The sequence below is a fragment of the Paroedura picta genome, chromosome 7 (assembly GCF_049243985.1).
Source record: "Paroedura picta isolate Pp20150507F chromosome 7, Ppicta_v3.0, whole genome shotgun sequence".
NCBI classification, from domain to species: domain Eukaryota; kingdom Metazoa; phylum Chordata; class Lepidosauria; order Squamata; family Gekkonidae; genus Paroedura; species Paroedura picta.
In genome coordinates this window covers 88,654,264-88,668,077 of record NC_135375.1, presented here as the reverse complement: position 1 = coordinate 88,668,077, position 13,814 = coordinate 88,654,264, and the positions used below count along the sequence as shown (strand labels likewise).

Genomic DNA, 13,814 nt, shown 5'->3' with positions numbered 1-13,814 from the left:
GCGGAGATTGCGGACTGCGGCACATATGGATGCCCGTCCTTCTTTCCTGCATGCACTGAATTGTTTGTCTACCCAGAGCTACTGTTGGCTTCAACTCATGACCAGCTATAAGGCAGGCATTGTTTGCAAGGTGTTCACGGAATCATGGTTTCCTTGTCTTTTGGCAGTGAACCTGTTTTTGTAGGAGCCTCCTGTACATAGCATGCTTTTTGTCATTTGAAGTGCTCTACAAAAGTTATTGCACTAAGCTTGGTGTACTAAGCTTAGTTTGTCATCTGTGTCTTGCCCATGGGATTATGCAGTCAAAGATAGTCTCTTGTTTTTGTAGGTATCCATGTGGAGAAAACCATTCTGTTAATAGTGTTATTGTGCTCTGTTTACACTCGGATAACATTTTTCACTGCGTTAAAGCAGAAACTGGACTGGAAATAGGCAAGTGCATCTACCCACAAATGGATGCATCAGCATAGGGTTAAGTGCATTATTGGAAGTTCGTTTGCCTTCTCACTTGGTGGGGGGATTATGAGAGGCATTCATGGGTTTCCCATTCCTGGTAATTGGCATACTATGAATACATACTGCAAAGGAAGGAAAGACAAGGCCCTGTTGAGTCATGTGCAGTCCATAATCCAGATCCCTGCTAGTTTATGGTCCAGCTAGCATACCAGTCAGGGCACCAGTTGAGCTGGCAGGATGGGGTGTCTCAGTAATCTAGGACACAGGAAATGGAATGACAGATGTCGAGAACATGGATGACAAAAAACTTGGGATGATTCAGCCAGCACAAAGAAAAATAAATAAATGGTGCAAAAAGAAAAGGTTCTCTCGTGGTTGAATAACTCCTACGAATTTCATGTTCGACTTTGTCAGGGGAAATTTACTTTTAGATGCTTTTTCAATTCCTTTTACAAGTTTTTTCAATTCCTACAGTCTCTAAATTTAAATTCCCCTAATAAAGCTGACCATGAAACACCATTCCTTTTCCACCATTTATTTCCTTTTCTTAATTTTGCTTGGAGCAGACCCTGTTTTCATTTCATGAATCAGGCAGACCACATTTTGGGAGTGCATTACTAAGCCTATGAAGTAGTTGTGATGGCAGCAAAAAATCTATTTCACTGTGTCAGCAGAATCTGCAGGTATTTCCAATATATTGGAAGAACCACATTGAATTTGGGTTATCAGTGCTGGATGGAGAGAACTAGAAAGACATCGTGATGAGTCTGCTGGATTATTTGCTGATAAACTCTTTCTGACCCATTCAATCTGAAGCCATTGTTTTAAATAACAAACCTAAGGTGCCAGGGGTGCCAGCCAATTCATTTTGGGTGGATAATTTGAGACTGAGCTCTGTCTGATGTGTACAGAATCCTGGGGAGTGAGAAACCTACTACTTGTAAATTGGGTTAGTATCCATTTCGGCTAATTAAAGCTTGCCCTGCATCAATAAACTCTTACTTGGAAAGAGCTGTTAACATCCCATTATTGGAAGGAGTTTTCCTTTCAGCTTCAGAGTATTAAAGCAGGCCATAATAAAACTGTTGTTGAAGAAATCTTTATTGTCTGATGTTAACAATTATCGACCTTTTCTAACCTCCCCTACTTAGGCAAATTGGTTGGGAAAGTGGTATTGGAGACACTCCAGGATTATTTGGATGAGATGAACCATTAAAACCCAGCTTTAATAAACTTAATTTTGGTGTTGAGATGGTATTTACTCCTCTGGTAAATAATCACCAGCAGCAGACTTGGATTGGGGGAGCCCTCTTAATTGGACCTCTTGGTGGCTGATGATACTGCTTTCTCTTCAGATCACACAAATCTTTTGCCTTTTGAGCTCCTTCACCAGGCATTTGCTTGAGGCTGACCGACCCAACAACATCCACTAGTCTTCCCCTGACACCCCCTTTACACAATTGAATATGACCTACCTAAGTGTTCTGTTAAAGTTACTATTTCTGTTAAGCAATGTTTCTGTTGAAATATTTTAGTTTATATATACATACACACACACACAAACACTAGCAGGCAGCGGAAGGGAGAGCTGGCGAGAGGGGGACCTACCGGAGGTGATGGGAGCGTTGGTGGTGAGCAGGCCAGTTGTGGGCAGGCCGGTGGGAAGCGGGACAGGCGGTAGCGGGCACACAGAGGGCAGGCAGGCGGCATCTTCATGGGGAAAAGGGTGACAGGTGGCCAATGGCGGCAGTAGTAACATGTCCTCGCCGGCCAGCGTGTGGCTGCAGAGCGTTGTGCTAGCGGCCAGGGCCGTTGAGAACACCTGGCTCAGCAGCAGGCAGCCAGAGGGCAGTGCGGCTCCGATGGCGGGAAGGCCTCTGTAGAGGTGGCGGCTCCGTGGTGTGCGGCCACAGAGCCACAGGGCACCTCCGCCAAGAAGGCGTGTGCGATGCGGGTGGCTCCGTAGTGGGCGGAGGGCTGCGGGCCACCGCTGCCAGGCACAGTTCTTGGGACCAGGTGCCTCGGTGGGCGGGCAGAGGGCTGCGGGGCATCCTGGAGCCTGGAAGGAGGCGAGTCGGGCAAGCGCAGCCCTTGGCAGCCAGGAGCTGTGTGGTGGCGAGGCTGTGCGAGTATTCCCACACGCCTGGATGAGGCAGGCACTCTAGTGGCCGTCCCAAGCTGGGTGCTTCCATATTGGCTCACTGCCTGGTGGACGCTCTAGGGGCCATCCCAATTCGGAAGTGCCCAGTTTGGCTGGGCGCTTCCAGATTGGCCCTCTGCCTCGGAGCAGACGGACCCGGACAGCAGACTCGAGACAATGCCACCCAAATGGCTATTTCAACTTTATTTAAGAGCCAGTGGTTAAGATATATAGATATAGGTATAGATATATGTTATGATTGTTATATTTTTTGTGATGTTCCATGTAATTACCCCATGACATCTTTAAACCGCCCGTGGCGCCACGGGCGCCACGGACTAAATAATTCGGTAAGGGGTGTGGAGGTGGGATTAGTCCGTGATGAGGAAGGGTCCGGATTGGACCCTTCCTCAGCGCCTGCCGATTGGTCCCTCCGATTCCCAGCCCCAGCAACTGCAAGCCGCGCGCAGCGCGGCTTGCAGTTCCTCCCGGCCTGATGCGGCGAGAGGCGCTTCGCGCCTCTCGCCGCGTCAGGCCACCAACCCAGGTTCCCTGCCTGGCGCCCTGACGTGGCGTGAGGCGCGAAGCGCCTCTTGCCACGTCAGGCCGCCACAGGAGGGAGCCCCCAGCAGTCGCGCGAAGCGTGGCTGCCGGGGGTTCCCTGCCTGCCGGCCTGACGCAGCAAGAGGCGCAAAGCGCCTCTCGCCGCGTCAGCCTGCCCCCGCCGAAAGAAGGTCGCCGACGACGACGAAGGAGCCGCCGACCAGCCCGCCGACGACTATTGTAAGGACCTAGCGCCCGCTGCATTCCCCTGCAGCGGGCTTGATTACTAGTTTTATATAAACCACCCAGAGCTGTATGTAAGGGTGATATAAAAATCTAAATAAATAAATAAAAATACTGGTAACCAGGCCCTTTTAACAGAGCACTTAGAAGGTACAGGGGAATCTGAAGGATCATCTGTTCCCCTGGTAACCAAGTGCTCAGGGAGAGGCCCTCTTGATTGTTCCAAAGAAGCTCATCTGATGGGGACATGAGAGAGGGCCTTTTTAGTGACAGCCCCGCTATTATGAAACAACATCCTTAAGAAGGTGTACCTGGCCCCCTCATTCTGATCACTAGGAGGCAGCTGGAGACAGTTTTATTCATAACAGCATTTGATTAGTTGATTCATTTTTCTGCCTACCAGCAGTTTTAAAGTGTTAATTTTAATTAGTATTTTTCATTGTGTTTTGTTGTTATTTACATGGTAAGCACCTTGAATTTCTGTAAGGCTGAAAGATGGCTAGTAAATGTTTTAATTTAAATAAACAAACATTCTGAGACTGAGATGACACTCAGGGTTGGCTGTCCATAGTACGCAGGTGACACCCAGCTATAAATCTTTTACTGAGCCACCAGAAATACCCGTCTCAGTGCCAAAGCAATGTCTGTAAGCCAGTGGACAAGTGGTTAAGGGAAACCAGGCAAAAATTGAATCCAGAAAAGAGGCAGGTAATGCTGGTGGGTGAGGCTGATTGCATGCGGTACCACCATTATGACATGACAGCCCACTCCTTTGACTCTTGAGAAAGCAAGTCAAGGAAGCGACCAAGAGCACTTTCTGTTGTCTTTGTCAAGACTGTCAACAGACCCACTATCTTGATCGTGTGGACCTTGCCACACTGACCTATGCCACAGTAACCTCGAGCTACCCTTAAAAAGGGCCGGTCCACAATGTTGCTACTAGATTATTGACCTATTTATATTAGTATGATAAAACTGGATTTTACGTGTTAACAGCTTCACTGATTACCTGAGCGCTTAACAAATCCCAGATGCCAGAGTGCTGAGAAATTTCACAAGCCTAGTATTTTCAGAAGTCATTCCCCATAGGATTACAAAGGTTATTTAGATGAGGGATAAAGGTTAGCTTTTTGCTGTGATAACAGCTAGTATTGCCTCATGTTTGTTTACATGATCAACACTTTTGTTAAAGATTTGTAAAAATTACAAACCAAAGAGTTTAGGGTTAGGTGGTATGGTAGCAGTATTTAGGATATAAAGGTTGAAAAAGATCTCTGACTCCTACATTTTTGGGGTTGTCCATCAAGCTGACAAGAGTCACTGGAAATGACAATAAAAAGCAAGAGCAGAAGAGGAAGACCCAACATGAGATGGAGTGACTCCATCAAGGAAGACATGACCCTCCATTTGCAAGGCTTGAAAATGACTGTTAATGATAAGACATTTGGGAAGGACGTTAATTCATAGGGTTGCCATAAATCAGAAATGATTTAATAGCACTTCACACACACACACACACACACAAACACACACAAAGCTGGAAAAAATGTTAAGGCCTGGGTTAGCCTGATCCAGTTTGGCGTCTACTATATTCTTATGATCTCTCAGTGATAAGAACATATCCAACAGTAACAAATGGGATAATTTGGGACTGTGTAATCCCAATTTCATGTTCCTTGCATACTGTGTAGAGTTTTCTGCAGCATGATTCTAGGTAATATATAAATCAGTTTCAGTACATTCACAGCACTTCCAAATAAATTAAATGGTCAACAAGTGCAATAAAGATCTTAGACTGCCATCTTCAAAGTTCTTTTCAATAGATTGATCAGCCACAAATTATATGCTACCTGGGGAATTCTGTCAATTGAATTAAAATGTGCTGTGCTTGGTTTTGCAAGTTTAAAAATGTTTTATCACCTTGCAAAACAGTTTACTTCACTAGATATTATTAGATCAGCTGCTTAAAGATCGCAAGTAAAATGCTAAAATTATCCTAATCATATGTATGCAAACGGAAAGTAATCCAGATCAACAAGCCTTTTTGTGAGGTGTTTTTTTTTGGGTTTTTTTGTTGTTGTTTTTTTGTGGAGGGCTGTGTATATTGGGTAAATGAAAGCTCATATTATTCAGTGGTGTTTTGGAAACTATGCCTCATAACAATTTTATGGAAAAACCTTAAAACTTATCTGGGAAGGTGCACTATTTTGCACTTGGGTCATTAGTTGTGTGATGGGAACTGTTCATAAAGTGTGCAGGCATCATGAATTCCATATTCATATATTACATCCACATTCCATTTAGGATTCACAATCCCATTGGTAACGGTACCTGTTCTTTCACATTCAAGTATTTGCAGGATAAATTTGCCATAGAAGCGTTTCCTTAAGGAGTGATGGCTAGACTCCTGCAATAGCCAAATAACAAATCTGTGCATTTGTACAGCACAATGGTCATATAGAAATATTCATATTTTGTATCTGTTTCTGTAGTAATTCTCTCAGTACAGAGATGACCTGCATTTTTTGGAACAAGAAAGACCACTTGGTAATATGCCATACTTTTTGTATCTTCTTGCACAATTGAAAGATTAGCTAGCTCCATATAATAAATTCATGAAGTGTATAGGGCCAGAAACATTTATTTTATATGAATAAATGACCACATTAAAGCACCAAAGTATACTCAAAAGAAGTGTTACAGATTTTTTAAAATAGCTGTATTTACTTCGAAATGTATATATTCGAAATGTATATACGAAATGGAATAAAGACAGTTGTATAAAATAAATGACCACAATAGGTGGACAATAAATGACCACATTAAAGGACCAAAGTATATTCAAAAGAAGTGTCCCAGAAATTTCAAACCACGTTTGACAGAGTGACGGGTTGGGGTGGCAGGAACTGGCATTATTTCCTGTTTTGGTCAAGAAAACCCCTACCCTGCCCTACCAACCCCTACCCTACCCTACCAAGAAAACCCCTACCCTGCCTAGTGCCCCTGTCCTCACAATGGTCCCACTTCATTGATTTGGGGATTAATTGAGGATTGACAGCCTACACTTCCCCAGCACAGCACCAAGCACATCTGTTATAGAGGCCAAAACAGTGTTTATTGACTAGTCTGCCAGTGCTTGGTACCGTTTGGTGATAGCCATCCTGAAAGTGAAATGTGATAGTGTTCCTGATGCCCTGACCAGGATAGCCCAGGCTAGTCCAGTTCCTCTCAGGTTTCAGATGATGAGCTCTAGGTCTTTTTAAAATTCAGACCTTGGCTTGCCCTAGTAGCAATCCAGAAAGGTTCTCCCCATTAAAAAGTCTGCTTTTCACCTCAAGTGACTGGAAACAGAGCAAGATCTCTACCTGCTTAAGGAACCTCTCAATTTCCAATAATTTCCAAAAAAATGGCTCCTTTCCCCTCTGTTCCTCCACATCCTTCCCATTGTCCTTGCAAAATTTGAAGGACCTGTATTCGAAAAATTCTCGCTTTAATATGGAAATCCAGCTGTTAAATTAATATTTCCTAGTTTGTGTATATGAAATATACCCAATTGGTAATTGTAATTTTTGTTGCATAAGAGACTGTTTCAATGGAATATTAATTTTCTGGAAACAGCATTAGCTGGTAACCTTCTCCCTCCAATGGTATTTTCCATTGAGTTGTCAGTATTTACCCCATGTAAATGTCTTGATAGCCTAATTTCCTGTCCTGTAGGGACTTCAGGTACCTTAGGAGATCTGCAATTTTTTTCTGGAGAATTGGTTATCCTGGATTGTGGCCTCTCAACCCCCTGAATTAAGGAGTTCAATATTGTGTGTGCTTTATGAAAGAAAACAAGCTTTGGAAATAAAGAAATGCTTTTTGTTCTCTTTTGAGCTTTATTTATAGCCCAAGGATTTCATATAATTGGTTTTGCTAGATATAAATCACTGGAACACTCTGTATTTTGTGAGGAAGGAACTCAGCTTTTCTTGGAACTGTGAATACTCCAGTTACCAATGTAGTGCGTTCTATCGTCATTTGTTTCAAGTAAATTGTGTATAGTGTTGAACTCCAGCTTAACAATCAGTCCTTCCCTCCAGGGAACTCTAGGAACTGCAGTTTGATCAGGAATGGGGAGAGCTAGATATTTCAACAACATCCTTGGCTACTTTTGCATACTGCAGTACCTAGGATTCTTTCAACAAAGTTTAACTAGTCTGGTATGAAACTGGTAAAAAGGTAAAGGTATCCCCTGTGCTAGCACCAGGTCATGACTGACCCTTGGGGTGACGCTCTCTAGCGTTTTCATGGCAGACTCAATACGGGGTGGTTTGCCAGTGCCTTCCCCAGTCATTACCGTTTACCCCCCAGCAAGCTGGGTACTCATTTTACCAACCTCGGAAGGATGGAAGGCTGAGTCAACATTGAGCCAGCTGCTGGGATCGAACTTCCAACCTCATGGGCAGACAGCTTCAGACAGCATTTGCTGCCTTATCACTCTGCGCCACAAGAGGCTCTATGAAACTGGTACAGGTTTGTTAATGGAAATATAACTTTCAGGTATCATCTCATACCTAATGTTTATTGTTATATTAGCATGGATATGCACATAGATATGGGCGAAGTATGATTGCGTGCCCTGCAAGTCTTGCTGTTTATTTTTTCATGGTGAGCTTCAGAGAGGGGCTAGATTTTGCCCAAGGTGATGGCAGCAACAGGCAAAGAGAGGGCAAGACAATGACTAGTCCTGTCTCCCAAGGTGAAAGAGATCACGACAACACAGTCCTTCATCAGAAATGACATTGTATGCTGGTGTGACACTGGTGCACTTGTCTCTGCCCCACCCCCAGCCCTTTTGACAGTTCCAGCCAGTGTTAATCAGTATGTAACTCTCAGCCACATTCATCTTAGCCCTGAGGACTCAGATGGAAGTGAGCCCATTCTAGAACATGGTGGCCATGACCTTTGATGTGCATGCTTAGAAGGCCAAAGCGGGTTGAATACCAACTGAGTGGGTGAACCGTTGCTGGTGCCATGTCAGGGATGAAAGTAAATACTGAATAACGCTGACTGTCAGAATAAAATCGGAGTCCAGTAGCACCTTTAAGACCAACAAAGATTTATTCAAGGCGTGAGCTTTTGAGTGCAACCATTCTTCCTCAGACCTTTCACTCGAAAGCTCACGCCTTGAATAAATCTTTGTTGGTCTTAAAGGTGCTACTGGACTCTGATTTTATTGTGCTACTTCAGACCAACATGGCTACTCATTTGAAGCTGGCTGTTAGAGTAGGTCTACCGGGGAGACAAAAGAGTTTACAGTTGATGCTTTTTTATTTACTTAATTTTGTAGTCCCCCTTTCTCAACAGACTGAAGGCTGCTTACAAAGAAGAGCAGTGCAAACAGCATACTGTGAAATATTGTTTTAAACTGCTTAAAACTACAGTCCTGTTCCCTTTATAAAAATATCCTCTTAAACATAGCAGGGGAGAGGCACATGGCCAAAGTGCACTGTGGGGAATTATCCATCATCAAGACAAATCCAAAAATAAGAACTTTGAAGAAGGAAAACATCATGCAGAAAAATACATGTCAGTGCAATCCTAAGCAGGGTTATACCATTACTGGTGGGCATTTTAGTGGACACCAGGAAGCATGTTGCACCCAAGGGGTCCAGCCATTTCCACAAAGCGTTCCACATTGGATCAGGTGGCTGGGTGGGGCTGCCATTGCTCAAAGGAATTCCAGGATGAGCTGCCGCAGGTTTCTGGCAACACAGCCACAATGCCAAGTACAGGAGCAAGGTATTCTTCACAAGATCAATGCTGGGGAATTGCTCACTGTTTCTTCTGGTTCTTTATTTCATTAGGTCTCCCTATAGTGCTGTCCGGTTCCTTCTGCGTCTCCTGACAGGTCCGCTTTTGTTGGTTTATAATTTTACCCATCTTACCACATACGTATCTACCGTGTGTTTTACTTGTGAAGTAGCAGCCAACTTATGGTGACCCCATAGGTTTTCAAGGCAAAGAGACATGCAAAGGTGGTTTATCGTTGCCTCAGCTTAGTGGCCCTAGACTTTCTTGGTGGCCTCCCATCCAAATACTAATCATAGCTGACCCTGCTTAGCTTCCGGGGTCTAACAAGATTGGGCTAGCCTGGGCTGACCAGGTCAGGGCTCCATGCATGTTACAATAGAATAAATCTGCCGATTCTTTTTGCTTCTACTTCCCAGAACAATTAGCATGGGAGAAAAACAGTCCTTTCCCCCTTGTTATCATAAATACACTATGACCTAAGGGGAGGCATTCCAGCCCAGTGTCTATGTAGAGGAAAACTGGTAAAGGTGCACAGGTGAACCTACCTAGTGAAACAAAATTACTTGGGGTACAAGTAGCCCTCTCAAGAATCATTCCATCAGGGTGAACAACAACAGCAGATACTGTATGGCAGGGGTAGTCAACCTGTGGTCCTCCAAATGTTCGTGGACTACAATTCCCATGAGCCCCTGCCAGCGTTTGCTGGCAGGGGCTCATGGGAATTGTAGTCCATGAACATCTGGAGGACCACAGGTTGACTACCCCTGCTGCATGGAATACAAATGAGCCGATATGCCTCAGCAGGCCTCAGAATACGCAGGAAACTGGGCTTGCCAGTTGTTACTAATCCACTGCCATTGATGTGTGCATCATAACAGATGCCTAAGTATTTTTTTACCATGCTAGCTGAGGAATTCATTTGGTTTGTTTGTTAATCAGAGCATCCCTGAAACCCTCACAGGGCTGGCTCGAAACCAATCTAAAACGTTTCCTGAGAAAATATTGTTATGTGTTAAGGTGGGGCGTACTAACAATTATGCCAACACACCAGCACAAAATAATGATGTTATGCTGTAACCAGGTTGCATCAGTGTTGGAGGCAGATGTGTCATTGCCGATACCACCCTGTTACATGATGACTTTTGGTAGGATGGTAGCCTCAATTAAAAATCATTTTTAAATGATAGAACAGAAGAGTTTGGGAGCCCTCCTCCCATCCAAACCTCCCACATCTTTTTTGCTTAGGAAATATTTAACTGTAATTGTTCCCTTGAAATATCTAAGGAAATTGCCCTGATGCTTCTGGGTGTTTTTAAAAACCTCAGATTCCTGCCATCTGCAGTGATTGAGTGTACACAATGCCGGGTATCCAGTTGTGGCCAATATCCCTTTTAATAAAAGCTGCTGTTTGTATCTGTTAATAACTGTTAAAAGTATGGCACCAGTTGTTTGAAAGCCCAGGGAATGTCATTGGGGATGCATTTCACATCACAGCAGTGCAAAGTGTGCTACTTGGATTTTTCCCTGGAATTGAGGAATGGATGGGGTAGGAATGCTCTGGTTTTCAGGGAAGAGGGAAAGCACTTGTGTTGTTGAAGGCATGGAAATAAAGGAGCTGACTGTGGGAGACAGGAAACAGAAATAATTGGAGCCTAGACAGGGCAGAAAACGCTGACTGGTGGGAAAAGGGGCTGAATTGTTTGGGACAGGATGGGGAAGAGTCTACACTCAGGAGGGAACTGTAACAGAGCAGAATACTGACTCATTCCCCCACCCACATGTACATAGCGTTGCTGCACTCAAACTTTGTTCGTTTTGTCATTGTCTGTGGTTTATATTCTGTAGGCCACCTTAGGCATTGTGGCAAGATGGGATATAAACATTTTATTTTAGTAAATAAAATAGGTTAACAATCGGAATACTTTGAAAATTAAAAATTACGAAGAGAGAAACATTTTATACTTATCTTTACAATTCTTTTCAGTCTCTCAGAGCCCATCGTGGCCAGGAAAAGCTCTGTCACCAATTAAATATGAGCAAGTCCTCATCCCACACATTTAAGCTCAAAATTATGCACAAAGAAAGACTGCAGAGTGGTTATCGTGCAGTCTTCTCACTTGGCTATCACTGCATTTCTGAAACCCAGGGCAAGTCCATTTTTTACATGTGCATATCAGTTTTGGGCTCAAGGTTGACTCAGCCTTCCATCCTTCCGAGGTCGGTAAAATGAGTACCCAGCTTGCTGCTGGGGGGTAAACGGCCATGACTGGGGAAGGCACTGGCAAACCACCCCGTATTGAGTCTGCCATGAAAACGCTAGAGGGCGTCACCCCAAGGGTCAGACATGACTCAGTGCTTGCACAGGGGATACCTTTACCTTTATCAGTTTTGGGAAGAAGAACCAAAAAGTACTGCAAGATTGTGTGTGTCTGTCTCTGAGTGTTTGCTTATAGAAAATTTCTTAGAAAATTATTTTCTATTCTGAATTTTTTTCATTTTACCCACTTAAAATGAGAGAACCTTCATTGGGGAGGAAACTAACAAGAATGTGTGCAGATTCCACACATGCACACGAACACCAGTGTTGTGAATGTCACCCAGTGTTGCAGAATATTTTGCTAGTGTCATTCAAGCAAGAGTGGCATCTGAACTCCAAAGCAGTTGTTGTGCCCAGGGCTATGCAGGTACACACTTCTGGATGGAGTTTCATGAAATGTAGCCATCTGAAAGTAAAATCATAGCTTGCTACCTGAAAAGAATCAGTAGGAACTCTGGTGTGTATCTGTGTACTGGTTATGTAATAACCCATTTTAAAAGTGGAGGGAGTTACAGGAATCACTTCTGAATATGAATTAGGGTTTTTTCTTTAAATTGCATGATTGTAATTCTTAGGATTATCTCTGCAAATTACTTCTTAGTAAGATATTAAGTATTGTGCATTAATATAGAGTATTAAAGCAACAGAGCCTCTTGTGGCGCAGAGTGGTAGGGCAGCAACATGCTGTCTGAAGCTGTCTGCCCATGAGGTTGGGAGTTCGATCCCAGCAGTCGGCTCAAGGTTGACTCAGCCATCCATCCTTCTGAGGTCGATAAAATGAGTACCCAGCTTGCTGGGGGGTAAACGGTAATGACTGGGGAAGGCACTGGCAAGCCACCCCGTATTGAGTCTGCCATGAAAACGCTAGAGGGCATCACCCCAAGGGTCAGACATGACCCGGTGCTTGCATAGGGGATACCTTTACCTTTAACTTTATTAGAGCAACATCACAGGAAAGGCTTATTACAGATCAAATAGCTAGTTATAGATGGCATTTTTGTACTACTCGAGTTTTAGTAAAAACAGAGAGAAACAAGCTTTCATTTGGGAGGCGGGGGAGCTGGCTATTTTACCCCAATTGTCTTTGAGACTTTGTTAGCTAGAAACAGCAATAAAATCCCTGCGGTTAATTATTTTGTGTCTCAGTTCATGACTTTTGTTTTGCATATCTAATGTAGTAGTAGCAAGATTCTTGATTCTTCCATAATGTCCCATTCCAGCCAAATGATTTGGATGCTTGTAACTGTGAAGAAAGGATTTAATGCAAGCTTAAAAAAAAAAAGTAGGCTTTGTCTGCTGCAAATTTATGCTTCATGAAAAGTAGAGTATGTCAGGGAAGGCTGCACACTTGACTGTCATTTCCTCCAAGCTCAGGAAGAAATAACATGTGGTGTCCAGAGTGTACCGTGTATCATCTTGGATGTGCGCTAACCACATGGGTAAATTCCTGAAGAGTGGCTATTTTAGTCTGTGGCAAGCAACTGACAAAGTGGCACCATAAAAAAGAGCACATTTATTGGTGTTTTGTTGATGAGATACAAGAAGGCTATTGTCTATGAAAACTCCTGCCAAGATAAATTAGTTAGGCTTCAAAGTGTTGGAAGACTTTGACTCAGTTCAGACAATCCACAAAACCGTGGTCCATGAGGAGAGCAGTAGTTTTGCATGCTCCCTGGATCCCCATTTGAGTGTGCAATTTGTGTGGGTCTAAAGCAATGTTCTTGTCCTTCTTGTAAAAGGGAAGGAAAAGAGCCCTCAATTCCTTCCTTATTCCTTATGGAGTACGGGGAAATCAGCTGGTCTTCTGATCAACCATCCGCTCCTGCTAAATTTGCCAAATCTCAGCAAGTGAGAGGGCAGCAAAATTTCCAGGATGGGAGATCAGTAGAGCCCCACTTGCAGCTATCAGAAGAGAGTTGGCTCTTGACCCCCCCCCCAAAAAAAAAAAACTGGGTAGAAAGCAGATCAGAAGCCAAACCCCAGATGATCCCTCTTCTGTCTAATAACTACAGGTAGCCTGTTTCTGTGAATAGACATGACGTGAACAAGAACAAGTTGTAAACAGCCAAACAGCCCTTTAATTCATTGTCCTCCTGATCACCAGTAGTGAATTGGAAATAAACTAAACCGGCAGATATTGGCGCATCCTATATTGGGAGCAACATTACAAGAGAGGTTGAGGGCTGCCTTAGAATGGAGGTGTGATCACACACACACTTGTGCACATCTTTCTGGCAGGATCCAACCCAGTGCTTTTATTATCCCTCTTGTCCACATATTCCTGTGATAATGAGGTATGGAACATTGATAAACTGA

General features: G+C 43.7%; 1 protein-coding gene across 6 annotated transcripts in view; it reads left to right on the top strand.

Moving 5' to 3' along the window:
- The window catches only part of LOC143841251 (PALM2-AKAP2 fusion protein-like), a 105,679-nt gene that overhangs the window by 52,621 nt on the left and 39,244 nt on the right, over positions 1-13,814 (top strand). The gene's annotated exons all lie outside the window — the stretch shown is intronic.